The sequence below is a fragment of the Bos javanicus genome, chromosome 1, assembly GCF_032452875.1.
Source record: "Bos javanicus breed banteng chromosome 1, ARS-OSU_banteng_1.0, whole genome shotgun sequence".
NCBI classification, from domain to species: domain Eukaryota; kingdom Metazoa; phylum Chordata; class Mammalia; order Artiodactyla; family Bovidae; genus Bos; species Bos javanicus.
Window position 1 is genome coordinate 149,934,610 of NC_083868.1, and position 25,291 is coordinate 149,959,900.

Here is a 25,291-nt window from a genome sequence, read left to right on the forward strand (position 1 = left end):
CCTGGTGGGCTGCCGTCTATGGGGTCACACAGAGTCTTATTTGCAACCTTGTTTTTTTCTGATGATGAAACTTATACATACTCATTACTTAAAAAACTCAGACTATATTGAAAAATTATAAATAAAAAATAGAATTCTTTCATAAGGCCAATCCACAGAGAAAACCACTGTAGTATTTTGGCGAAAACCTTCTATTCCAGTTTCTATACCTGTAAAAATATACAGATATGGAAATAGAATCCCCCTTTTATAAATAGAAATATCTATACTACATATACTGTGTTGGAAGCTACTCTCACTTAACACAGTATCATACACCTTGTATGTCAATAAAGGTAGAATGCATCATTTTTTACTGACTACATGGCATTCATCATGAGTTACATAATAATTTTCTTATCTAGATTCCACTGAATTTGGTTCAAATTGTCACTATTTTATAAAACACTGTGATGAACGTTCTTGAACTCACGTATCTGTGCCCTTGTCCTGTCAACACTGAGGATAAATATTAGGATTAGGTATGATTGGGTTAAGAGTATGACTACTAAGAATTTTGACACTTGTAGCCCAATTTGTCCCCCACAAACGCTGACTCTGATTATGTTCAAAAACATTTGTGCATCCTTGTTAGCTTGTCCGTGGCATTAGCACTACCCTCCCCCCAAATCTTTGCCAAACTGATAGGCAGAAAGTTGTCTCTTGCGCCTTTATACTGCCATTTTTACTTCTCTGACTGTCTGTTTATGAAGGACCATAGCACGCCTTCACGTGGAGTAGGCACGTCACTGACTCTGTCGTGGAGCAGTCCTCCAGCCCTACGCCATCAACATTCCGCTTCTTAGAAGTCCAAGGTGGCATTTAGTTTTCCCGAGTGCCATAGTTTAGTGCTGAACTCTTCACAGTTGCTTGGCTAGGACTTGAGCCAATGGGTCCTGGCTTGAATACTGAAATTCAGCTCATAGCACTATGATTCATTCTTCCAGAGCCAGTATTCCCAAACTCAAAGGGTCTGCTATGAGTGTCAATAAACGACTTTGCACATCCCAAGTACACTTGATTTTCACAAGTCCTTCATTAACAGCAGTGAAACCCGGGCACCGCCTCGTCTTTAAACTAATACTTGCCCTTGAGAAGAGGAGGAGAGCTGAGAAACCGCAATCTACCATCCTGCTGTAGAGGCATTAACCGTGATGGTTGGCCCTCCACGTGGTTTATATCAAGATGGAAAGAACTGGCATAGCTACTGGAGAGGCTAAGAGCATTGAGTGGCAGAGAAAAACAAGCCAGGCGGAGAGGACCTTGTCACAGCAGCACGGGTTCACAGGAGTGCGCACAGAGGCTGCTTCAAAGGTGAGTCTACCCTAGCAGTCGATGGCAGTTTATGCATCGATGCAGCTCCACGGTGAGAACTCACTGAATTCATCCTTCACCTGCAGGGCCCTTGTTCTGTCTCTGCTTGCTCTGACTCTCCACTTCACCTCCTAGCTTAGTTCTTCTGCTGATTTTTCCCTGTACCCCCACCCCTACTTAGACCATCTCTCCTTGTATCCTGGTCTGTAACTGGTCTTCCCTTTATTCTCTGTGCCCATCAGGTCTTACTCTGCATCACTGACCTATTCAACTTGGCCCTCTCCTAATGGTCCCAGTGGTGAGACTGCCCAAACCTCTGGCACTCAGCTTCCAGGCATTAGATCCTTACAAAGCCCTGTTGGGTTTGTCTGTCTTCCTGTGTGTATATCACTGTGTTATCTCTTATGAACCTGCCACCTTTTGCACCCCAATCTTGCTCGTGGGCGGTCCTTGCAGATATTTTTATACAGATATGTTGGATATCCTGGAGAAATCAAATACTGCCTGTATCAGCATTTTCCTTTTCCCTGTAGTTAAATGAAAACTTCTGACATCGACAAGGGGAGGGGCCCATAAAAATTCTACATTTAGCCCTCTCAGTCTGACTCATCTATGTCATAATTTATGGTGGAAATCATGACATGTTTCTATGTAAGTAGTTTAATCATCCTAGGAGATGTCTTTAAACTCCTTATGTCCCTCCCTCAATATCAGAAGTTGAGGTTTGCAATTACATGGCATGTATACTCGACGAAGGATTTATACTTCATTTGAGCAAATTCTCCTCCTTTTTCTAAAGCCGAGAGCTCCCTCCAAAATAAACTTGCTGGTTATTGGATTACAATACTGGGAAGAGATTTGGAATGATAACAGGTTAAACCTGGAAGAGATTCTTTTAAAGACCATCAAGTCCAACCCCACGGTGACGCACCTGATGTAACTGAAGCAAATACTGATCTCTGGCATTTGTACCAAAAACAACAGAGCAGCTTTCCCCGAAGCGCGTGAGACCCAAGGCTGCCTGGCTCCCAGGAAACGACTCGTATGAGTATCAACAGCTGCTGGCCATGCACCCCATATCCTGTTTTCAAACCCTCCACCAGAACACTAAGTCCCAGAACCTTGACACACTCCTTGGATGAGCTGGGTTCTTCTGCTCTAAGACGAACTCCACTTAGAACTGTGTTGTCACATATTTAATGGGATAACAGAAACATTTAGAGTTTTGGCGAATCATGATGACATGTTTGAACAAAACATGTTCAAGGATGCTGAAAAAAGTCCCAAGTGTCTTGTTAAAATCACATCAAACTCTTTGGGCCAGAGCATTGACTCTCAGGGCCAGTGGGTATTTACTTTTCTTACTGTCTGACTCTATTCTCTCTACCATACCCGAAATATAAATAAAAAGCTCAGCAGTTTGCTTGAGATGTCTGCATGTGCACGTGTGTGTGTGTGTGTGTGTGTGATTTATACCCATACTTCTATTTCAGTTGGGGTGAATGTGGCTTCCTACCAGAACCACGCCAGATAAATACTTCCTTCTGTCTGAAATGACAGAGAGATTTTTAATGGGGGCAATTATAACAGAGCTTATAATTTACAAACCAGTCAGTCCTAAAGGAAATCAGTCCTGAATTTTCATTGGAAGGACTGATGCTGAAGCTGAAGCTCCAGTATTTTGGCCACTTGATGCGAAGGGCCAACTCATTGGAAAAGACCCTGATGCTGGGGAAGATTGAGAAAAGAAGGAAAAGGGGATGGCAGAAGATGAGATGGTTAGATAACATCACCAACTCAATGGACATGAGTTTGAGCAAACTCTGGGAGACGGTGAAGGCCAGGGAAGCCTGGTGTGCTGCTGTCCGTGGGGTCGCAAAGAGTCAGACACAACTTAGCGACCAAACAACAACAATATAGCAGACTTGGACTGTAACTCAAAGCTACCACGAAGACACTGTGCGTGGGGGTAGGTTGGGGTGGGGCTGATTCATGAGTGCCAAGTCTTAGCGTGGCTGGAGGAGGGGATTTTCCGCCTCACGGGGCTCCCTCGAACACAGAGGGCAGGAGCTGGTACCGCTGAGTGAGGTCTGCGTGTAGAGCAGAGCGGCTGTCTTACTTTCTGGAACCCAGAAGTAGGTTTTTCAGGATGAGGGGGAAACTCATCAGAGTTGATGTATTTCAAACCAGTCATATTTGCATTTTGGATATTTTTATCTCTCTAAAAATGTGTGCTTATATTCATCAGAGAACTGATTTAAAAAAAAAAGTTGCAACCGCTTAAAGGAACATTTGTATAAAGTGGGAAATGATAGTTATTTTATGAGCTTCTATCCTCACTGGAGACCTCACCTCTAGGTTAAAGCAGGGGTCACGCATTTCCCACCTTATCCTTTGGGTTCTCTGCAAATGTGCCAGCTGTCGCCCCCATCTGCAGCTTCCCTTTTCCACTTCCCTGACATGACACCATAGGAGGTCACTGGAGGATTGATTTAAAGGGAAAATGCCACGTCCTCAGATAGCCCATCAAATGAATGTTCTTCTAATGGGGTGCCATATGTTGCCTTGAGTTGCTACTGAAAAATATCACTGGTCTCAGGATTTAAGAGCCACTGATTAGCTTTTTTGCCTAATGGAAAACTCATGGAAATGAGTAGCCAGCACGCAACTATGGTTTGGGAGAATACCATAGGAACCCCTCCCATTTATTTCACACTTATTATGCCCTGGGACTATGTCAAGGGAGTTGGTAGATTAGTTCATTTAATTCCCACCATGACCCTGTGATGGAAACGCTCTAACCTCCACTTTGGGGATGGAGCAATCAAGGCACAGAGAGGGTCACCAAACTGCCCAGGTCACAGAGCTGGGAAGGAGTGGAGTTGGATGTCAAACCCGAAAGTTCAAACTCATGGAGCCAGAGCAGGCTCACAGAGGAAGAGCTTTGTTGTGTCAAGGAGGACTAAAGATGGAATACCCTGGTGGGTCAGTGGTTGGGACTCTGCTTTCACTGCTGAGGGCCTGGGTTCAATCCTTTTGGAGAACTAAGATCTTGCAAGCAAGCAGCACAGCATGGCCAGAAAAAAAAAAAAAAGAGGAGTGATGGGGGAGGGAGGAACAAGACCGAATATTCCAGGTAGAGGAGCAGAGATGGGGAACCATGGTACTTGGGGAGCAGCAGGTCCCTGAGGCCAAGTGTGAGAAGAGGGGAGGGGCCAGCTTAGAAGGTGGGGGTATCCAGTGTGCAGACCGCAGAGGTCGGGCTGAGTCACTTCGGAGGGAGACCTGGGCTGGAGATGGGGTGAGGTGTGTGGGAGGAGTGGGCAGGGGGCCAAGGCCTGAACCAGTGTGGGCACCTTGGAGAAACCCAGAGAACTCTCTCTTAGCAGCCAAGGAACAAGGAGGCTTGAGGAACTGAGAACTTGTCCCTTAGAATATGGTACAATTTTATGTAGTATAGTTAGGTTTTTTCTTTAAAAAATTTTTTAGAGTTACACTGGGTCTTAGCTGCCACACGTGGGATTTTCATTATAGCATGTGGCCTTCTCTTTAGTTGTGGCTCTTGGACTCCAGAGCACGTGGACCCAACAGCTGCAATTATGGGGGCTCAGTAGTCACCCCGTAGCATGTACAATCCTAGTTCCCCAACCAGGGATCGAACCCGTGCGCTGGAAGTCCCTAAGTTAGTTACTTTTATCCTTGTTTTACTTGTTGAAGGACTCCTAAGGTGATCTAAAGATCTAAAGGATTTGGGGTAAAGAAAAAAAATGGTAGGGGTGTGTTTGAAGGAGGAGATGAAATTCTTCCAGGGCAGGGCAAGCAGGATGCTTTTGGTGACACGGCCTCCTTTGCACAAGGTGAGACCCCATCTCTCCGAGACACCCTTTCCAAGCTCCTTGTGTACAGGTCCCCTTGCAGGGCTCCCTAGGCTGTGTCCCTGCGGCCGTGTTGACTAGACTTGGGAGGGGTCTCCTGCACGGAGGTATTAGGATGACTTATAAAAATAAATGAACTCAAGACTGTCCTTGTACTCATATCACCTCCATTCGCCTGTGCTCCAGGGTGTGTCTCAGGTAGGAGGAAAGGCTTTGGAGTATCACCCCGGGTCCTTTCCTGGAAGCAAGTGGAGCACCTGAGCTTCACTTGCCAAGAGAGGCAGGTGGCAGGGCTGCATCAGAAAACTGCTGGACTGCACGGCTATAGTTTCTCCAAACCTCTGTGTGTATCCTCCCCTGCTCAAAAAACCCTGTGGGCTAGCGACACTCCAGACTTCCTGTACCAACATCCCAGCAAGTTCTCATGATGCCCAGTGTGGCTGATTTCTTGGAATATTGATGAGTGACTCATTCCTCTTTTCCTAGAGCTCCTGGAAATATCATAAAATATAGGACAAGCATCATCGCTCTCATCACATCAAGACGTTCTCTTTAAAGAGAATGCTGAGCTCAGCTGCAGAGAGGCTTTGAGGAGATGGGGACAACTGAAACACGCAGAGGCGGCTCTCACTGCCACCATCCCCAGGAGGCACGCCTGTCGGAGGACACACCAGTGTGAGGCTCACTGCAGCCCTCCAGGACTCAGCGACGGCGTGCTGAATCTTGGAAGCAGCCTGGAATTCCCTCTTGGCTTCATCTCACTCCATCTATTGCCTCCCTTCTGGGCCAGTATTTCTCTGAAGCTCTAGTCACCTCCAGGACTATCTTTCAGAACCCTAGACCTTACAGGGGCCGATGCCTCCTCCGCTCAGCTTCATCAGAGGCAGTGGTTTTGCTAAACTCTCCCTGTTCACAAGAGGAAGGCGAAAAGAGTTTGTAACGACGTCCCTTCTTTTCCATTTTCCTTTCGCCCACAGTGCAGGTTCTGAGCACAGTGAGTGCTCCAGTAGCTGCCCTTGCCTTTCCAGCTCTGCCCTGTTCCGTGGTTAAGTCAGAACACTTTCCTTGGAGAGCTGGCTTCTGAGGGCCTCTTCAGGCACATTTCCCATCACTCTTTGCTCCTAAACTACGTTCCTGCCAAATGAGCCCCTTTTGGCACCTGGACGCGTTGCATCGTTCCACCCCTCCTCTTGCCTTCTTTGCCTGCACGGTCCGCGTCTCCTTGTCTTTCAGATTTAACTTCCCGTTTGGCATTATCCCTGCCTACTACTTTTCTGGTGACCGTTCTCTCTGAGCCCCAGCACCTGCAGATACCTCTGGCATGACTTCCAGAGGCAACAGTGAAGACAGCTTCAGGAACAACTAGAAAACTCAAAAGAATTTATCTTTTTGTTTCCAAAGAAGAGAAAGCAAAATCCCCAAATGAAACAAAAGAATGAATATGGATACCAAGGGGGAAAGGCAGGTGGGAGGAGTTGGGAGATTGGGATTGACGTATATACACTATTGATACTATCTATAAAAGCGAAGAGGAACTAAAGAGCCTCTTGATGAAGGTGAGAGAGGAGAGTGAAAAAGCTGGCTTAATCAATATTCAAAAAACTAAGATCATGCCATCCGGTCCCATCACTTCAAGGCAAGGAAAAGTGAAAGTGAAAGTAGCTCATTTTCTGGGCCAGTAAAGAGTTGTGTCTGACTCTTTGTGACCCCATGGATTGTACAGTTCATGGAATTCTCCAGGCCAGAATACTGGAGTGGGTAGCCTTTCCCTTCTCCATGGGATCTTCCTGACCCAGGGATCGAACCCAGGTCTCCCGCATTGCAGGCAGATTCTTTACCAGCTGAGCCACCAGGGAAGCCCAAGAATACTGGAGTGGGTAACCCATCCCTTCTCCAGCACATCTTCCTGCCCAGGAACTGAACCACTGGGGTCTCCCACATTTCAGGCAGATTCTTTACCAACTGAGCTATCAGGGAAGCCAAATAGATGGGGGAAAATGAAAATAGTGACAGATTTTATTTTCTTGGGCTCCAAAATCACTGTGGACGGTGACTGCAGCCATGAAACTAAAAGATGCTTGCTCCTTGAAAGAAGAGATACGACAAACCTAGACAGTGTGGTAAAAATCAGAGACATCACTTTGTCAACAAAGGTCTGTATAGTCAAAGCTATGGTTTTTCAAGTAGCCATGTACAGATATGAGAGCTGGACCATAAAGATGGCTGAGCACCAAAGAATTGATACTTTTGAACTGTTGTGTTGGAGAAGACTCTTGAGAGTCCCTTGGACTGCAAGGAGAAGATCAAACCAGACAATCCTAAAGGAAATTAACCCTGAATACTCACTGGAAGGACTGATGCTGAAACTGAAGCTCCAATACTTTGGCCACCTGATGCAAAGAGCTGACTCACTGGAAAAGTCACTGATGCTGGGAAAGATTGAAGGCAGGAGGAGAAGGGGATGGCAGAGGATGAGATGGTTGGATAGCATCACCGACTCAATGGATATGTGTTTGAGCAAGCTCCAGGACTTGGTGATGGACAGGGAGACCTGGCGTGCTGTAGTCTATGGGGTCTCAAAGAGTCGGATATGACTTAATGACTTAATAAAAACAAATAAAACAGATAGCTAATGAGAACCTACTGTATAGCACAGGGAACTCTATTCAGTGCTCTGTGGTGACCTAAATGGGGAGGAAATCTGAAAAAGAGGAGATACATGTATGCTGCTGCCGCTGCTCAGTCACTTCAGTCGTGTCCAACTCTGTGCGACCCCATAGACGGCAGCCCACCAGGCTCCCCGTCCCTGGGATTCTCCAGGCAAGAACACCGGAGTGGGTTGCCATTTCCTTCTCCAGTGCGTGAAAGTGAAAAGTGAAAGTGAAGTCGCTCAGTCGTGTCCGACTCTTAGCGACCCCATGGACTGGCAGCCCACCAGGCTCCTCCATCCATGGGATTTTCCAGGCAAGAGTACTGGAGTGGGGTGCCATTGCCTTCTCCAAGATACATGTGTAGATACAGATAATTCTCTTTACTGTGCAATAGAAACAAACTCAACATTGCTAAAGCAATTATATGCCAATAAAGTTAATTAAAAAAAGAATGAATAGAAGGAGTAAAGTTTCTGGTAACAGTTGTGAGTTTCCTCACATGGGATGCTGGCTCATCATTTGTCCAGAATGTTCCAGAAGGATTTCTGCTCTAGGAAGTGATGCAATAGAATGATGCAATGAATGAATTTTAGAGCCCTTCTAAAGTTGTTTCAAATATGTGGTTATAGTTTAAGGTGGAAAATAAATTACACAGAGAAAACAACTGCTCAGAGCTCACAACTCCCCTGCCTTTTAACTTCTGCCTATAGTTTGCATTGGCAGGGATGAGCTAGCTTCTTCACTAGGGCTGGGCTGTGTTGTCATGAGGCAATTTGTCCATGTTCTGCCTCAAGAACTGCCTGGGTTGCAATGGAGAGCAAGGGATTTAGTTATTTGTCTATTCTTCCATTCATTCATTCATTTATGGCTCAGTTTTGTGAGGGATGATCACGGACAGCCTTTGAGAGGGCCATGATCAAGTGTTGTTGTTTTTTTTTTCAGGAATATTAATCCCAGGGTGAAACTTTAGACTGGGCTGCTCAATATTGGATAACCCATGTGGAAATGCCCCAGTGAGATGGGGAAGCCAATGGAGCACAGTAACAGCTCCTTCCCAAGCCAGGCTACTCTTGGGCACTGTTGGTGTCCAGAGAAGTGGTGTGGATGGTTGTTTTCAAAACAGAGGTCATCCCTGCTGAACTGGGTCAGAGGAGCCAGAGAGCCCCAGCTATTCCAACCATCAGAAATCAGCCTGTTACTTATGCATGTGTGAGAGAGGATGTTGGAGACAAGGAGATGAAACCCTTCCATCTCTCATCTGTGTCAATACCAAAAGACTAAGTCGGAGGAGTATTTAAAAATGTTATTTTGAAAAATTCAATTTCATAACCAAATGTGACATTTACTGGACTGGAGAATGAGGAACATTTACTGATAAAAATAATTTCATTTTATGTGCTTCTTGCCGCATTTGCAGCTTGAAATTCTGTTTGGGCAGAGGAGGGAAGGGAGAGATGGTTACCCCTTCACTGGGTACCTCACAGCTCATTCTTAGCAGCGCACAACTCTGAGAAGAAAGGAAAGCAAGAAAGTGCCATTTCCATAAGCTTTTGTCTTTTGTTCTTTGTCCCACTTTCTCTTTTCTATTTACAATTAACCTCCTATTTCAGCTTCTGGGAAAATGGCATAGATGTACTTTTCTCTATTCCTCCCACTTTGTACAACTAGAAAACCATGAACATTACAATCATACCTCAAAGATTTTGTGGGCTAGGTTCCAGACCACCTCAATAAAGTAAATATCATGATAAAGTGAGTTACACACAGTTTCTGGATTCCCAGTGCATATAAAAGCTATGTTTATGCTATGCTCTAGTCTATTGAGTATGCATTAGCATCAGGCCTAAAAGAAATACCCATATTTAAATTTAAAAAAATACTTTTTTTGCTAAAAAGATGCTAACCACCATCTGAGCCTTCAGCGAGTTGTAAACTTTTTGCTTGTAGAGGGTTTGAAATATGGTGAGACTTAGCAGAATTCTGACATAGAAACAGGAAGTGAGTAAATGCTATTGAAAAAAATTGTACCAAGAGACTTGCCTGATGTAGCGTTGCCCCAAATCTTCAATTTGTAAAACATGCAATGTTGGCTAAGTGCAATACAGTGATGCACAATAAAATGAGGTCTGCCTATATACACACATACAGCAAGCGTACAAAGTGGACAGAACGTGGCAGAGACTTTGAGCCTGAAGAACAATGGTGGTGAGTTCCCTGTTGTTGTTGTTACTTCTTCCTTTTTGCTTCTTATATCCCAGACCGGATCCTAGGGAAGCTGGCAACATGGAAACATCAGTGGATACAGAAAAAAATGCCCCAGGAAAAGTCTGCCCTCTCTAGCCAAGTACTAAGGGAGAGGTAGCCTAGAAAGACAGAAAACTTTTAGACGATAACTTCTCTACTCCAAGCCCAAACTACACCGAAACAACTGCAACCTCACCCTGAGAGCAAAGGATGAGTGGGTAGCCTCGACTCTTACCCTTGCCAGTCTGTAGCAAGGCATGCACACCTCCCGCCAGGATGGTATCAGAGAAGACAGAGGGAGGGGCCCAGATTTTCACCCTGGCTGAGGGGTAATAGCTGCCCCCACTCAGAGAGCTCATGGGGAGCCTGGACTTCTCCCCAGCCTCAGCTTCATTACTGCTTCCCCATCCCCAGGAGGGTGGCGTTGGAAGAATCCTACTGCAGAGCCAGGACTTCCACCACTACTACTCATCAGTAACACTGCCACTTCAGTGAAGTGTAGTGAAGACCACAGGGGAAGCATCAAGGAGGTACTCCCCTCAGCCAGGGTGGTATCACTCCCACCCAGTGGTAACAAAGATCCTCCCTAATCCTTGTGTCAAAGGACACTGACATCACAATGGTGTAATTAGGAGGAACCCCCCCCCTCACCCCCTCACCACAAGCCTGGGGTCAGGAGAGAGCTGCTGTAATACGAGATTTAAACAAGATCCATAGTCTTATAATCCTCATAAGTCTTATAATCCTCCCAACGTCTAGCATTCCACATGCTGGCAAGGTAGTGCTCAAAAACATCTAGGTTTCAATCGAAAAATTCACTTGTCCCCAAAAGGAAGAGAAAGAGCTCAAATTGAATGAGAAAAAGACAATCACCAACGTTGACATGACACAGACCTTAGAATTATCTGAAAATTTTAAAGCACTTAATACAAACGCTTCAACGGGCAATTATAAACGTGATGAAACAAACATTTTTAAAGTCTCAGCAAAAAAATGGTGTCAGAAAAAAATTTAGCAAGTGTAGAGGAAAACCACATGGAAATGCTGGAACTAAAAATTACAAACACTGAGGAAAGAAAGGTCCATGAGTGAACTCAGCAGCAGAGTGGAGAGGATGGAGGAAAGTAGAAGTGAGTTTGAAGAGAGAATAAATATAAATTACTCAGTAAGAACAACAGAGAGAAAACAGACTTAAAAAGGAGTCAACAGACCCTTGAGAACATGTGGATCTGTAATGAAGATCTAACACTTATGTTGTCGAGTACCAGAAGAGGAGAAGGAGGCAGGGACTGAAAGCATATTTAAATCTTCCCAAATTTAAAAAAATATTAATTCAAGAAGTTTACTGAATCCCATATAAGATAAATCCAAAGACCCCTACACAAAGACATGTCATAATCAAACTTCTTTTTATTTTTTTTTATTTTTTATTTTTTCATAATCAAACTTCTAAAAGCTAGAGAAAATCTTGAGGACATCCAGAGAAATGACACAATACTTCAGGGGAAAAAGAATTCAAATAACAGTGAACTTCTCATCAGAAAATATGGGGGCCAGAAGGAAGTGGCTTGGTGTTTTTCAGTTACTGTAAAGAAAGAATCATAAATCCAGAATTCCATACCAGCAAAAAAAATCCTTCTTGAATTAAGAAGAAATTAAACCATTTTTAGATGACGAAAAAGAAAGAGAAGTTGTCAACAGCAGACCCACTCTCAAAGAATGGTGAAAGGAAGCTATCTAAACAAAGAAAAAATGATAAAAGAAGGGTTTTTGGAAAACTATAAAGTGAGAAAATGACACGGAAAGAGCAAATGTAGAGGTAAATACGATAGACTGTAATTCCCGTGATGGTAAATGTAGGTTGAAAGTAAAAAGATGGAAAAAGATATACCACACTAACATGAATGAAGAGAAAGCAGGTGTGGCTTTATCAGCATATAGAATAGACTTCAGAGCAAAGAACATACCGGAGATGGAGAGAAGTATTTTGTAATGACAAAGGGTCAGCCAGCCAAGAGCATGCAGCAATCTTAAATGCATATGCACCAAACAACAGGGAAGCAAAATATGTAAAGCAAAAACTGATAGAACTGGAAGGGGGAATGTGCACACCCACGAGTGCTGAAACCTTCAACATCCCTCTCAATAATTGTTAGAACAACTAGAGAGAAAATCAACAGAAATAGAGATGAACTCAGCAACACCATCAACCAAAAGGATCTAATCAACACTCATAGAGTACTCTACCTAACAGCAGCAGGATGGTACACACTTTTCAGGTGCCCACAGAGTGTATACCAAGAAAGAAACAGAGAAAAATAAGGTTTTTTTTTTTTTTTTTAAGTTTAATGCATGAGGACTGAAGGCAAGAAAGATGATAGCATCATCTCCAGCAGATAGGGTCCTGGCCACAAGAAGAAACTTTCTTTTCTATTTTCCTTTTTTGTGCCACCTCCTTCTCCTTCTGCCACTTAGGCCAGCCTTCATTCTAAATGCTGCAGTGAAGATACAGTTAATGGCAAGATTTTGGAGTGGGCTAGCAGCTTTCATGTTTCAGAGCTTTAAAGGAAATAAAGAAATGGAATTTTCATTCTCTGAAGCCTCTCTAATGGAATCATCTCTCTCCTTTTGGAAAATTATCACGCCCTCCCTTTATTCTGTCCTGACTATCCCTGGGACCATTCCATACAAAACCAGAGGAGAGAAGAGAATGGCTGAGGTTCCTTACCTGTGTCATGGAAAATGGGTTTGCATCTTTTGTGCAGGTTAGGCCATTTTGAGACAAAATAATTAAATGGAGGAGAGAAATTCCATCCTTTACGCCTTATGGGGCCTAAAAATTCAATCATAAATTTCCAATTCAAAAAGCAAAAGTCGAGAGTGAATGCATCTGCTGGGGACCCTCTCTCCCTGTGGACCGGTCGTTGCGTAATTATGTGCTGTGTTCACATGGCCGTCTCAGGGCTGATGGACTATGAAGCCCAGTCCTGCCCAATCATAGTGAGTCTTTCTCAAATCCACAGATTCACAATAAGGGCTTCTCCCTGACAATTTGGTCATCCCCGATTGTTTGGTATTTAGCCCCAAGAAAAGAAAAATGACTCCTGTCACCATTAGTTACAAGGTGGGCTGTTAGGCCAAGCACTGCCAGGAGGCCCAGTTTTTGACAGGCAGCAGCTGTTGAGGCTCCCTGCCCCAGAGGACAGCAGAAGGCAAGAGGGAGGGCTGGAGATAGGATTCAGGGAGCTCAAGGCAAAAATTCTTTCCTAAGACTGGATCCTCTGTGGGACTTGGCACTGGACAGATGGTGTTTGCTTTCTCCATCAGTCATGGAGCCACGGCCAGAAGCATGGCAGGTGGGGGTGTCCAAACCTGATTTTTGAAGCTCTTTAGGTTTTAAAATCATATAAGTCTGCTTTCTAAATATCACCGAGGCAGTTCTAGACCATGCTGTGGCATTCCTGGACAGTGTTCTCTGGGGTGGGGGTTGGGATAGAATTACTCAACTTGAAGCAGCAACCAGCTTCAACATTTGGCTTCTTCTTGTGGCTGGGACCCTTTCTGCCGGAGATCATGCTATCATCTTTCTTGCCCTCTGTCCTCTCCCTAAGCCCTCCTTTCATGTCCTGACTCAGGGTGATTTTGTGCTGCTGGCTTCCGTGTTGGAATTCACACTCTCTGATCCTGGCTCCCTGTCTCCATGTAGATGAGCAAGAGAGCCTATAGAGCAGGTGGACCTCAGATCGATGGGGAGAATGTCCTTGCTCCCAGGAGAGTCATGCTGAGATACTTAGGGGTGAAGGATCTTGACATCTACAACTAATTCTCAAATGCTCCAAAAGAGAGAAAGAGAGTCCACAAATAAGACAAATGTGAAGGGCGAAGAGGTCAAGGGGGCGTGTGTACTGTGTTACTCTCGTGACTTTTGTGTTGGTCCAAAATATTTCAAAAGTAAAAAAAAAAAAAAGGGAATAACCAGCATGGTCAGCAGGATAAGCCATCTCTTTTCAGTCTTAGGTCTGTTCAAGGATCTCTGCATTGGGGGAGGTGTGTGTCTAGGGTGCTGATATGGATAAATTTGATGGTTACTTGATTTATCTCTGGTCTGTGGTCATCTGAATATGATTGGTCAGCCAGTCCTCTACATAGGAAGAGCATTGAGTGGCATCCTAAATGCTTCAAGCCTGTGGGCTCTTTCTAAACCTAGAGGTGACTCTGCTCCATTGCAAACCTACTGAATTGAAACCTCTAGGGGTAGAAGCAAAGAATAAGTTTTTATTTAAATTATTATTTGTGGAGATACCTAATTTTATGATGGTAATACAAGAGCTTCTCTGTCTCCTTCAAAACATGGCAAAGAGACACAGAAACAAGATAGAGTTTTATTGCTGGTGAAACTAGGAAATGTCTAGAGTCCCAAACTGTATATAAAGAAGGATGCGAGCAATAGGCAGCAGGAACTGGATCAGGATGCAGCCTGTTGGTGAGAAAGGGTGACTTATGGGCACTGGAGGCCCATGGCGGAACCAGCAGAGCATGGTCTTCTTCACCCTGAGGAGGACCCCATGTTTAGGACAACAAGATGAAGATGTAGGCCTGTGGGAGCCTCCCTGGACCATGCGGGACACCGCAGAAGGGTCACAGGAAGCAGAAGGGAATGAGAAGATGCTCAGGTCTCTAAGAGTCAGTCCCCCTGGATGGCTGAGTGGAGGAGCGGTGATGGTTAGTTGCTCTGTGTCTGCCAATCTTTCTTAGCCGTAGTGATTTAAGGATTAACCCTCTGACAGAATCCATTATTACAGCCTCACTTTGAACCAGAGACTCCCTGCTAATTTTCAGCTCTTCTTTGACTTCTTTCAAAACCGTCCTTTCTCAGATAGCTGATCCAGGGGAGAACGCCCGCATTCAAGAAAAAACGAGCAGAGAATCTATTTTAAAGAGAGACACACTAGAGGCTCTTGAGGAAAAATACAAGGAAACATTTTGTAATGGAATAGATGGAAAATACAACAAAATAATTCCCCATACACTCGAAGAACTGGTGAGAACTAGCTTCCGTATTTTAAGAACTAAAAGCAGAGAATCCCGAGGTGTAAAAGGAAATGACAGAACAACAGAATAAAATTAAAACTGACCTAGATGAGAAAAGCAAAGTGCTATAATAATAAAAGGCTCACTGGATTTGGACAAAAGAGAAAAAACACCGATAAAAATATGATCAGAGACATGAAGTACAGACTTGAGAAAATAGAGCAAAAGCAAAGCAAAACAAACAAAAGAGTTTTAAAAAGGGATTGACTAGAATATGATGGGCAGAAAAGACAAAGACAGCTCAATATAGAATTTGAGTCCTTGGAGAAGAAAACAGAATAAATCAATAGAAAAATATTTGAACAAATCTTTTAAGAAAAATTATACATAAAGCTCAATGCTTGAGTTTGATAGGGAATACTATGTCCTTCTTGGAGAAGGAAGATCCCCTTCTCCAGGGAATCTTCCCAACCCAGGGATCAAATTGGAGTCTCCTACATGCGGATTTTTTTACCAAATGAGCTATCAGGGAAGCCTGTAGTTTATGGTGGGGAGGCAATAGATTCTGTCTACAGAACAGAGATCTAAGTCTAGGATATATTAAGGAAGAATGAAATCAGACTTGGTGTCAAATTGCAAGTTGTGAAAAAGCACGCAACAAAGCAAAAGCAAAACTGGACCATAAAATGGAAGATAAAGAACAATAAAAACATATTAAAATTTGAAGGCTTAATGTAAAATAATAACTCTGAAATATGAAAGAGCAAAATATAGCTGTAGGTAATTATCATGGAAAAATCTTCAACATATGTGGTTAGTGAAAGTTGCTCAGTCATGTCCCACTCTTTGCAACCCCATGGACTATACAGTCCATGGAATTCTCCAGGCCAGAATACTGGAGTGGGTAGCCTTTCCCTTCTCCAGGGTATCTTCCCAAACCCAGTGGAACTCAGGTTTCCCACATTGCAGGCAGATTCTTTACCAGCTGAGCCACCAGGGAAGCCCAAGAATACCGGAGTGGGTAGCCTATCCCTTCTCCAGCGGATCTTCCTGACCCAGGAATTGAACCGGGGTCTCCTGCATTGCAGGCGGATTCTTTACCAACTGAGCCACCAGGGAAGCCCATATATGTGGTTAAGCAAATCCTTAACCTTAAGTGAATTATTAATTATTTCTTTCCTGAGTCCTATTGTACTCACAGTTGATATCTCACAAGTCAGCCTGCAATTGTCCCCAGTTACCTCATCTGTGATCATTGTTCTCCAACGTTCTTGGTGGGAAGACCATGAGCTCTCTGTTGTACTAATAAGTAAATCCCAGATCTGATCATTGCTCACCATCCTCACAGTTACTACCTTATTTCAAGGCATGTTCACTTTTTGCTTCATCTACTCCTAACTGAGCTTCCTGATGACCATCTTGCATCTTATATAATTCATTCTCTACATGGAAGCTGGAGCCATTGTTGGCTTTGAGCAGCAATCAGATGACCTTGCTCCCTGACTCGGAATGGGTCAAGGATTGTCCAGCACACTTGTGATAAAATCTAGGCTCAGGAGACCTACAGTCCCTGCGGGATCTCCAAGAAGTCTCCCCGTAACTGCATTTCTCATTCTTTGCTTTTCTGGCTTTTCTCTCCATGTGCCAAGCTCCTTCCATCCTGAAGCCATTGTACTTGCCAGGAAAGCCCTTCCTCCGTGTCTTTGTATGCCTCTCTCATCACATTTTTCAGGTCATGGCTAAAAGAATAACTTCTCTGACACCCTACCTACTGTAGAGCTCCTCTCTACTCCCCATCAACTTTTAACCTTATTTTTCTTTGCAACATTAATCTTCACTCTGTATGAGAGTGGAACACGTAACCTGGGGTCAGACTGCCTTGCATTTAGATCTCAGCTCTGCTGCGTAAGCTGTATGACGTTGGGCAAAGCCTTGAATTCCCTCTGCTTTGTGATCCTCCTCTGTACAGTGGAGGTGGCGTGGTCCTCAGCTCATGGGACTGTTGTTAGGAGTGAGGAGCACTCAGAAGGGTGGCAGGCAGACAAGGAGCACGTGCGGGCTTGCTACATTGTAAAGTTGGTATTTATTTACTCAGAGTTGCCTCAGTCCCCACGTGTTGTAGTTTGCTGTATGTGATTGCTCCTGTGAGCTCAGTCGTGTCCGACTCTCTGTGACCCCGTGGACTGTAGCCCGCTAGGCTCCTCTGTCCCTGGGATTCTCCAGGCAAGAATACTAGAGTGGGGTGCCATTTCCTTCTCCAGGGATCTTCCCAACCCAGGGATCGAACACGTGTCTCTTGCATAGGAGGGCAGATTCTTCACCACTGTCCGCCTGAGCTTCCCGTTGACTTTGCTAAGGCTGCAATGACAAAGCACTGCAGACTGAGTAGCTTTAAACCACAGAAACTGATTTTCTTACAGTTTTAGGAGCTGGAAGTCTGAGACCAGGGTGTCGTTGGCTGGGTTGGCTTCCTCTGAGGCTTCCCTCCTGGGCTTATAGAGGCTCATCTTCTTCGTTTCCCTTTGTAATCTGTCTTCTATACCTGTCTGTGTCCTGATTTCCTCTTGTAAGGACACCAGTCATACTGGATTAGCACTCACCCCAAGGACCTTCTTTTAAATCAACAACCTCTTTTAAAGCCTTATCTTCACATGTGACCCCATTCTGAGGGACTGGAAGTTAGTGTTTCAGCATATGAATTCTGAGAGGACACAACTCAGACATAACATCTAGAGGGGATGATGACAGTCTGGTGAACTCTGCATGTCAGCAGATAGAAACTTGTTGCAGCTTTTTTCAGCTCTCCATGTTGTTGTTATTCAGTCACTAAGTCATGTCTGACTTTGTGATCCTATGGACCACAGCATGCCAGGCCTCCCTGTCCCTTACCATCTCCGGGAGTTTGTCCAAGTTCATTTGCATTGAATCAGTGGTGCCATCCAATCATCTCATCCTCTGTCATGCCCTTCTCCTCCTGCCTTCAGTCTTTCCCAGCATCAGGGTCTTTTCCAATGACTTGGCTCTTTGCATCAAGTGGGCAAAGTATTGGAGTTTCAGCTTCAGCATCAGTCCTTCCAATGAATATTCAGGACTGATTTCCTTTAGGATGGACTGGTTGGATCTCCTTGCAGTCCAAGGGACTCAAGAGTCTTCTCCAACACCACAGTTTGAAACCTTCTACATAACTAACTCTTTAAATTAATTTTTATGGAGTATAGTTGCTTTACAATGTTATTTTAGTTTCTACTATACAGCAAAATGAAACTGCTGTATGTATACATGGGCTTCCCTGGTGGCTCAGATGGTAAAGAATCTGGCTGCAATGCAGGAGACCTGGGTTTGATCCCTGGATTGGGAAGATCTAGAGGAGGGCATGGCAACCCACCCCAGTATTCTTGCCTGGAGCATCCCCGGGAGAGAGGAGCCTGGTGGGCTATAGTCCATGGGGTTGCAAAGAGTTGGACATGACTGTGCAACTAAGCACATATGTATACATATATGTCTTCTCCTTTGGATTTTCTTCCTATTTAGGTCACCACAGTGTGTTAAGTCGAGTTCCTTGTGCTCTACAGTAGATTCTAATTTGTTACCTATTTTACACACAGTATCAGTGGTGTATGTATATCAAACCCAACCTCCCAAGTCATAACTAACTGACAAAAGGGAGAGCCTCCTCCTGCCTGTCTCTCGCTACATCCGGGATATTCATTTCCTCCACACCCTTGAAAGCACAGGAAGGCCTCCTGCCTACATCTCTTGCTCTGCCCCGTGTCCATGAAGCACAGGGCAGCCGTGAACACTGAACGGAGGAGGTGTTTGAGGGGTGTGCTGAGTGCTTCTGAAGCACCGGACTGGTGCCCATGTGACTCCTTCACTGTCCAATTGTATGTCGGGTCCACCAGCTTCACTGAGGAGCTGGTGCTGGGCTCGATGGCAACCTTGGGAGTGGAAAGGAAAGAGAGGCACAGAGAACCCTGAGTTTTTGATGGCAGGACTGCAGGTACACACACATAAAGTAGGCAGTTCCAGCCCTGCAGCAGGACAGAGCTCCACTGTCCCAACAAATGGACCATGTTCAGTCCTCAGCCCTGCTCCCCAACACCCGGACCAAGGCTTGGAAGACAGTCCCCCTTGGGAGCAGCTTCTGATCTTTCAGAAGGGTTGGAATCACCAAGGGTTGGGATTTCTCCTGTAGTGCTGTGAAAAAGGGCTGTGTTTTTACTCATTTACAACCAGGTAAACCTTACTCTGGACTATCATTAAATTCTCCAGAAGTTGTTTGTGAATTTTACATGTAAGTTTACCCAATCCAAAGAAGAGCAAGGAGAGACAAGAAAGCCTTCTTCAGTGATCAGTGCAAAGAAATAGAGGAAAACAATAGAATGGGAAAGACTAGAGATCTCTTCAAGAAAGTTAGAGATACCAAGGGAGCATTTCATGCAAAGATGAGCTTAATAAAGGGCAGAAATGGTATGGACCTAACAGAAGCATAAGATATTAAGAAGAGGTGGCAAGAATACACAGAAAAACTGTACAAAAAAGATCTTCATGACCCAGATAATCACGATGGGGCGATCACTCATCTAGAGCCACACATCCTGGAATGTGAAGTCAAGTGGGCCTTAGGAAGCATCACCATGAACAAAGCTAGTGGAGGTGATGGAATTCAAGTTGAGCTATTTCAAATCCTGAAAGATGATGCTGTGAAAGTGTGGCACTCAATATGCCAGCAAATTTGGAAAACTCAGCAGTGACCACAGGACTGGAAAAGGTCAGTTTTCGTTCTAATCCCTAATAAAGGCAATGCCAAAGAATGCTCAAACTACCGCACAATTGCACTCATTTCACACATTAGCAAAGTAATGCTCAAAATTCTCCAAGTCAGGCTTCAGCAATATGTGAACTGTGAACTTCCTGATGTTCAAGCTGGTTTTAGAAAAGGCAGAGGAACCAGAGATCAGATTGCCAATATCTGCTGGATCATGGAAAAAGCAATAGAGTTCCAGAAAAACATCTATTTCTGCTTTATTGACTATGCCAAAGCCTTTGACTGTGTGGATCACAATAAACTGGAAAATTTTGAAAGAGATGGGAATACCAGACCACCTGAACTGCCTCTTGAGAAACCTGTATGCAGGTCAGGAAGCAACAGTTAGAACTGGACATGGAACAACAGACTGGTTCCAAGTAGGAAAAGGAGTATGTCAAGGCTGTGTATTGTCACCCTGCTTATTTAACTTCTATGCAGAGTACATCATGAGAAACGCTGGGCTGGAGGAAGCACAAGCTGGAATGAAGATTGCTGGGAGAAATATCAATAACCTCAGATATGCAGATGACACCACCCTTATGGCAGAAAGTGAAGAGGAACTCAAAAGCCTCTTGATGAAAGTGAAAGAGGAGAGTGAAAAAGTTGGCTTAAAGCTCCACATTCAGAAAATGAAGATCATGGCATCTGGTCCCATCACTTCATGGCAAATAGATGGAGAAACAGTGGAAATAGTGGCAGACTTAATTTTTTTGAGCTCCAAAATCACTGCAGATGGTGACTGCAGCCATGAAATTAAAAGACATTTGGCTCTTTGGAAGAAAAGTTATGACCAACCTAGATAGCATATTAAAAAGGAGAGACATTACTTTGTTAACAAAGGTCCGTCTAGTCAAGGCTATGGTTTTTCCAGTAGTCATGTATGGATGTGAGAGTTGGATTATAAGAAAGCTGAGTTTATCCTGTTTGGGACTCTCTGGGTTTCTTGGACTTGAGTGATTATTTCCTTCCCCATTTTAGGGAAGTTTTCAACTATTATCTCCTCAAGTATTTTCTCATGGTCTTTCTTTTTGTCTTCTTCTTCTGGAACCCCTATGATTTGAATGTTGTAGCATTTAATATTGTCCTGGAGGTCTCTGAGATTGTCCTCATTTCTTTTAATTCGTTTTTCTTTTATCCTCTCTGATTCATTTATTTCTACCATTCTATCTTCTAATTCACTAATCCTATCTTCTGCCTCTGTTATTCTACTATTTGTTGCCTCCAGAGTGTTTTTAATTTCATTTATTGCATTATTCATTATATATTGACTCTTTTTTATTTCTTCTAGGTCCTTGTTAAACCTTTCTTGCATCTTCTCAATCCTTGTCTGCAGGCTATTTATCTGTGATTCCATTTTAATTTCAAGATTTTGGATCAATTTCACTATCATTATTCGGAATTCTTTATCAGGTAGATTCCCTATCTCTTCCTCTTTTGTTTGGTTTGGTGGGCATTTATCCTGTTCCTTTATCTGCTGGGTATTCCTCTGTCTCTTCATCTTGTTTAAATTGCTGAGTTTGGGGTGTCCTTTCTGTATTCTGGCAGTTTGTGGAGTTCTCTTTATTGTGGCTTTTCCTCACTGTGTGTGGGTTTGTACAGGTGGCTTGTCAAGGTTTCCTGGTTAGGGAAGCTTGTGTCGGTGTTCTATTACACAGAGTGAAGTAAGCCAGAAGGAAAAACACCAATACAGTATACTAACGCATATATATGGAATTTAGAAAGATGGTAACAATAACCCTGTGTACAAGACAGCAAAAGAGACACTGATGTATAGAACAGTCTTATGGACTCTGTGGGAGAGGGAAAGGGTGGGAAGATTTGGGAGAATGGCATTGAAACATGTAAAATATCATGTATGAAACGAGATGCCAGTCCAGGTTTGATGCACGATACTGGATGCTTGGGGCTAGTGCACTGGGACGACCCAGAGGGATGGTATGGGGAGGGAGGAGGGAGGAGGGTTCAGGATGGGGAACACATGTATGCCTGTGGCAGATTCATTTTGATATTTGGCAAAACTAATACAATTATGTAAAGTTTAAAAATAAAATAAAATTAAAAAAAAAAAAGAAAGCTGAGCACCGAAGAATTGACGTTTTTGAACTGTGGTGTTGGAGAAGACTCTTGAGAGTCCCTTGGACTGCAAGGAGAACCAGCCAGTCCATCCTAAAGGAGATCAGTCCCGAATATTCATTGGAAAGGCTGATGCTGAAGCTGAAATGCCAATACTTTGGCCACCTGATGCGAAGGGCTGACTCACTGAAAAAGACCCTGATGCTGGGAAAGATTGAAGGTGGGAAGAGAAGGGGATGACAGAGAATGAGACGGTTGGATGGCATCATGGACTCAATGGACATGGGTTTGGGTAGACTCTGGGAGATGGTGATGGACAGGAGGCCTGGTGTACTGCAGTCCATGGGATCGCAAAGAGTGGGACACGACTGAGCAACTGAACTGAACCGAACTGTGTGTGTCACTATTTAAAGTAAAATATAGTCAGTGTGCCTCTTTTCACAAGCAAGGAAAGTCTCTAATTTATCTTTTCTGTTTTGCAAATGTGACTTTTGCACACACACACACAAATAGACACACACACACAAATAGGCACACACACACACACACATTTTTGCCTTACCTCTATTGACGACCTGGGATCTAAATCAGAACTAAGAAATGAAGGCTTTATTAAGGAGTTCAAGCTTCATAAAAACTTACCATCCTAGTCTAAGCTAAAATACCATGAAAAACCTAAAGTCAGCATCTGTCTGCTTCCGGGATCGTTCTTTACTTGGTCCCCAGCCTATAAATTCTGACTTAGCAACAGAAGTTATGGAGACTGTGGTTAAGGTCAAAGCTCAGTTGCTCAGTTGTGTCTGACTCTGCGACCCCGTGTGGCCCGCCAGGCTCCTCCATGGGATTTCCCAGGCGAGAACACTGGAGTGGGTTGCCGTGTCCTCTCCAGGGGATTTTCCCTGCCCACATCTCCTGCATTGGCAGGCAGATTCTTGACCACTGAGCCACCTGCAAAGCCCAGAGACTGTGGTTACCACGTGTGAAAATTGTCAGCTAAGTGTGAAATATTGGGTTTTCTCCTCTTAGATTTGTGCTATCTGGTAAGTTGACTTGGTTGAATGTGTTTTGGTGGGTTTGTGAAAGTATAAGGCCCCAGTAATGCAACTTGCTGAGTCATTCTCCTAGACAGCCTAGGGGTTTAATTGGAAAGTTAGGGCAGATACCTTGACTGGCATGTGACATCTTTTATTGCCTCTGAAAAACAAACAAACAAACAAACAAACAAACAAGCAGAATTGAGGTAAAGATGAAGGGGTCAGGTTTACACAAGAATAACCACAGCTGGGAGATTTTCTAGGAGGTAGAACAGAGGCTTAAAAAAAAAAAAAAAAAGATCCTGACAAGACAAATTCAAGACAACGAACAGCAGAGCAAGGCCCTTGAGGAATTTAGACACTTGACATTAACAGCTGGGAAGAGACTGTTGTTGACTCAAACTTGAGTGAGGCAGAGTGTTTTGAGTTTTTTTTTCTTCAAAAAATGTGCTTTATTTTGGATTATTTGACTCATTAGAATTTTAGAGGAGTAATTTTTGATCTGTTTGGTGGTCTTAAAGACAACCTACAAATGTGAATTACATCCTTGGGTTCAAAGTTAATATTCTTAATACTCTCAGGTTCAAAGTTTTTGAAATTTAGAGATTATTATGGCTGGACTGTGCCTCCAAAAGGTAACCAAGTCAATGAAATTCGATGATGAGGAGAAATTAAATGGCTTTTTGGCCATGTGCTCAGCCCTCAACTTGTTCATTTTGACGGCTGTATCACCAGTACCAACTTAGATTTATTGAAGCCCTGGTTTAGTGTGGGTGCAGAGTAAAAGGCTGTGTCTATTTTATAATCGTGTCCTTGAGAGCTTATTCTTCAGAAAGTACATCTGGTGCCCGACATTCATATTGTTAATGTTTTGGACTCAATTTTGCTTTATTTGTAATGTGTGGTTGATATCTAAAATCAATTTCTGTGCCTAAAGAACTGACATTATTAAAATATTATTAAAAGAGGTTTTTGGAGGCACTTGGCTCTGTGTGACAAAGTGCATAATTAGCAGGACTTAAGAGCTAATGGATTTATAAACTCGCTGTATATAAAGGCTCCACTTCTAAAATAATGTTCAGCTGATATTTAACATGCCTTGCTGTGACTTGTGTAAGAAATGAATTGTTCTTGGTTTACCAAGTCTTATTGCTTGTATTTTGGACTGCAAGGAGATCCAACCAGTCTTTCCTAAAGGATATCAGTCCTGGGTGTTCATTGGAAGGACTGATGTTGAAGCTGAAACTCCAACACTTTGACCACCTGATGCGAAGAGCTGACTCATTTGAAAAGACCCTGATGCTGGGAAAGATTGAGGGCAGGAGGGGAAGGGAATGACAAAGGATGAGATGGTTGGATGGCATCACCGACTCAATGGACATGGGTTTGGGTAAACTCTGGGAGTTGGTGATGGACAGGGAGGCCTGGCGTGCTGTAGTTCATGGGGTCTCAAAGAGTTGGACATGACTGAGTGACTGAACTGAACTGAACTGAACTGATTGCTTGTATTATCTCTTGAAGTAGTTAAAAATATGGTGCTCATATTGTTGTGGCAGGGCAGCAGAGCAGGAGGAGCTTATACTATACTGGCAGTTTGGAGGTTGAGCTTAAATTGCCTGAAATGACCGGACTCCCGGAGAGACCCTTTGAAAATGTGAGCTTTTTATGGCCTGTGCGTCATCGAGCACCAGATGCCAGCTTGGAGGGTTGAAGCTGGTGAGAAAGTAGTCTGAATCAATGCATCAGCCCACACCTGATGTTTGATATGGATGTGGAAAGAACCGTCCCACTCCCTAATAGTTTTTCTTCTTGAAATGTCAGCCTTCAAATTAAATATTTACTTGTCATTGTTCGAGACGTTGCAGGATGAGTCAGGGAAGAGATGGAACCTAAACAGAAGTAAACACCAATCGATCCAGACTTGTAAACTCTGTTTGTGATTATATCCCTTACAATACGAAGATTTAAAAGTATGACTGGACAGAAAGAGAAAGACAGATACCAGTTGACATCATTTACGTGTGGAATCTAAAATAGGACACAAATACCTTATCTAAGAAACAGAAGCAGACTCACAATAGAGAACAGACTGGCTGTTGCCAGTGGTAGGGGGCGGAGGGTGGAGGAGGGAAGGATTGGGAGTGTGGGATTAGCAGATGTAAACTAGTATAAAGTGAAAGTGAAGTTGCTCAGTCGTGTCCGACTCTTTGCGACCCCATG

At 43.8% G+C, this 25,291-nt stretch overlaps 1 protein-coding gene and 1 long non-coding RNA gene across 2 annotated transcripts in view; both read right to left on the reverse strand.

The window, feature by feature from the left end:
• Nucleotides 1-25,291, reverse strand: part of KCNJ6 (potassium inwardly rectifying channel subfamily J member 6) — a 331,426-nt gene that overhangs the window by 245,176 nt on the left and 60,959 nt on the right. The window lies entirely within an intron of this gene.
• Nucleotides 9,171-10,733, reverse strand: LOC133252091 (uncharacterized). Its single transcript, XR_009737806.1, has 2 exons — nt 10,359-10,733; nt 9,171-10,154 (listed from the first exon to the last, which is right to left on the reverse strand). It is a non-coding gene; the product is annotated as an uncharacterized LOC133252091 (long non-coding RNA).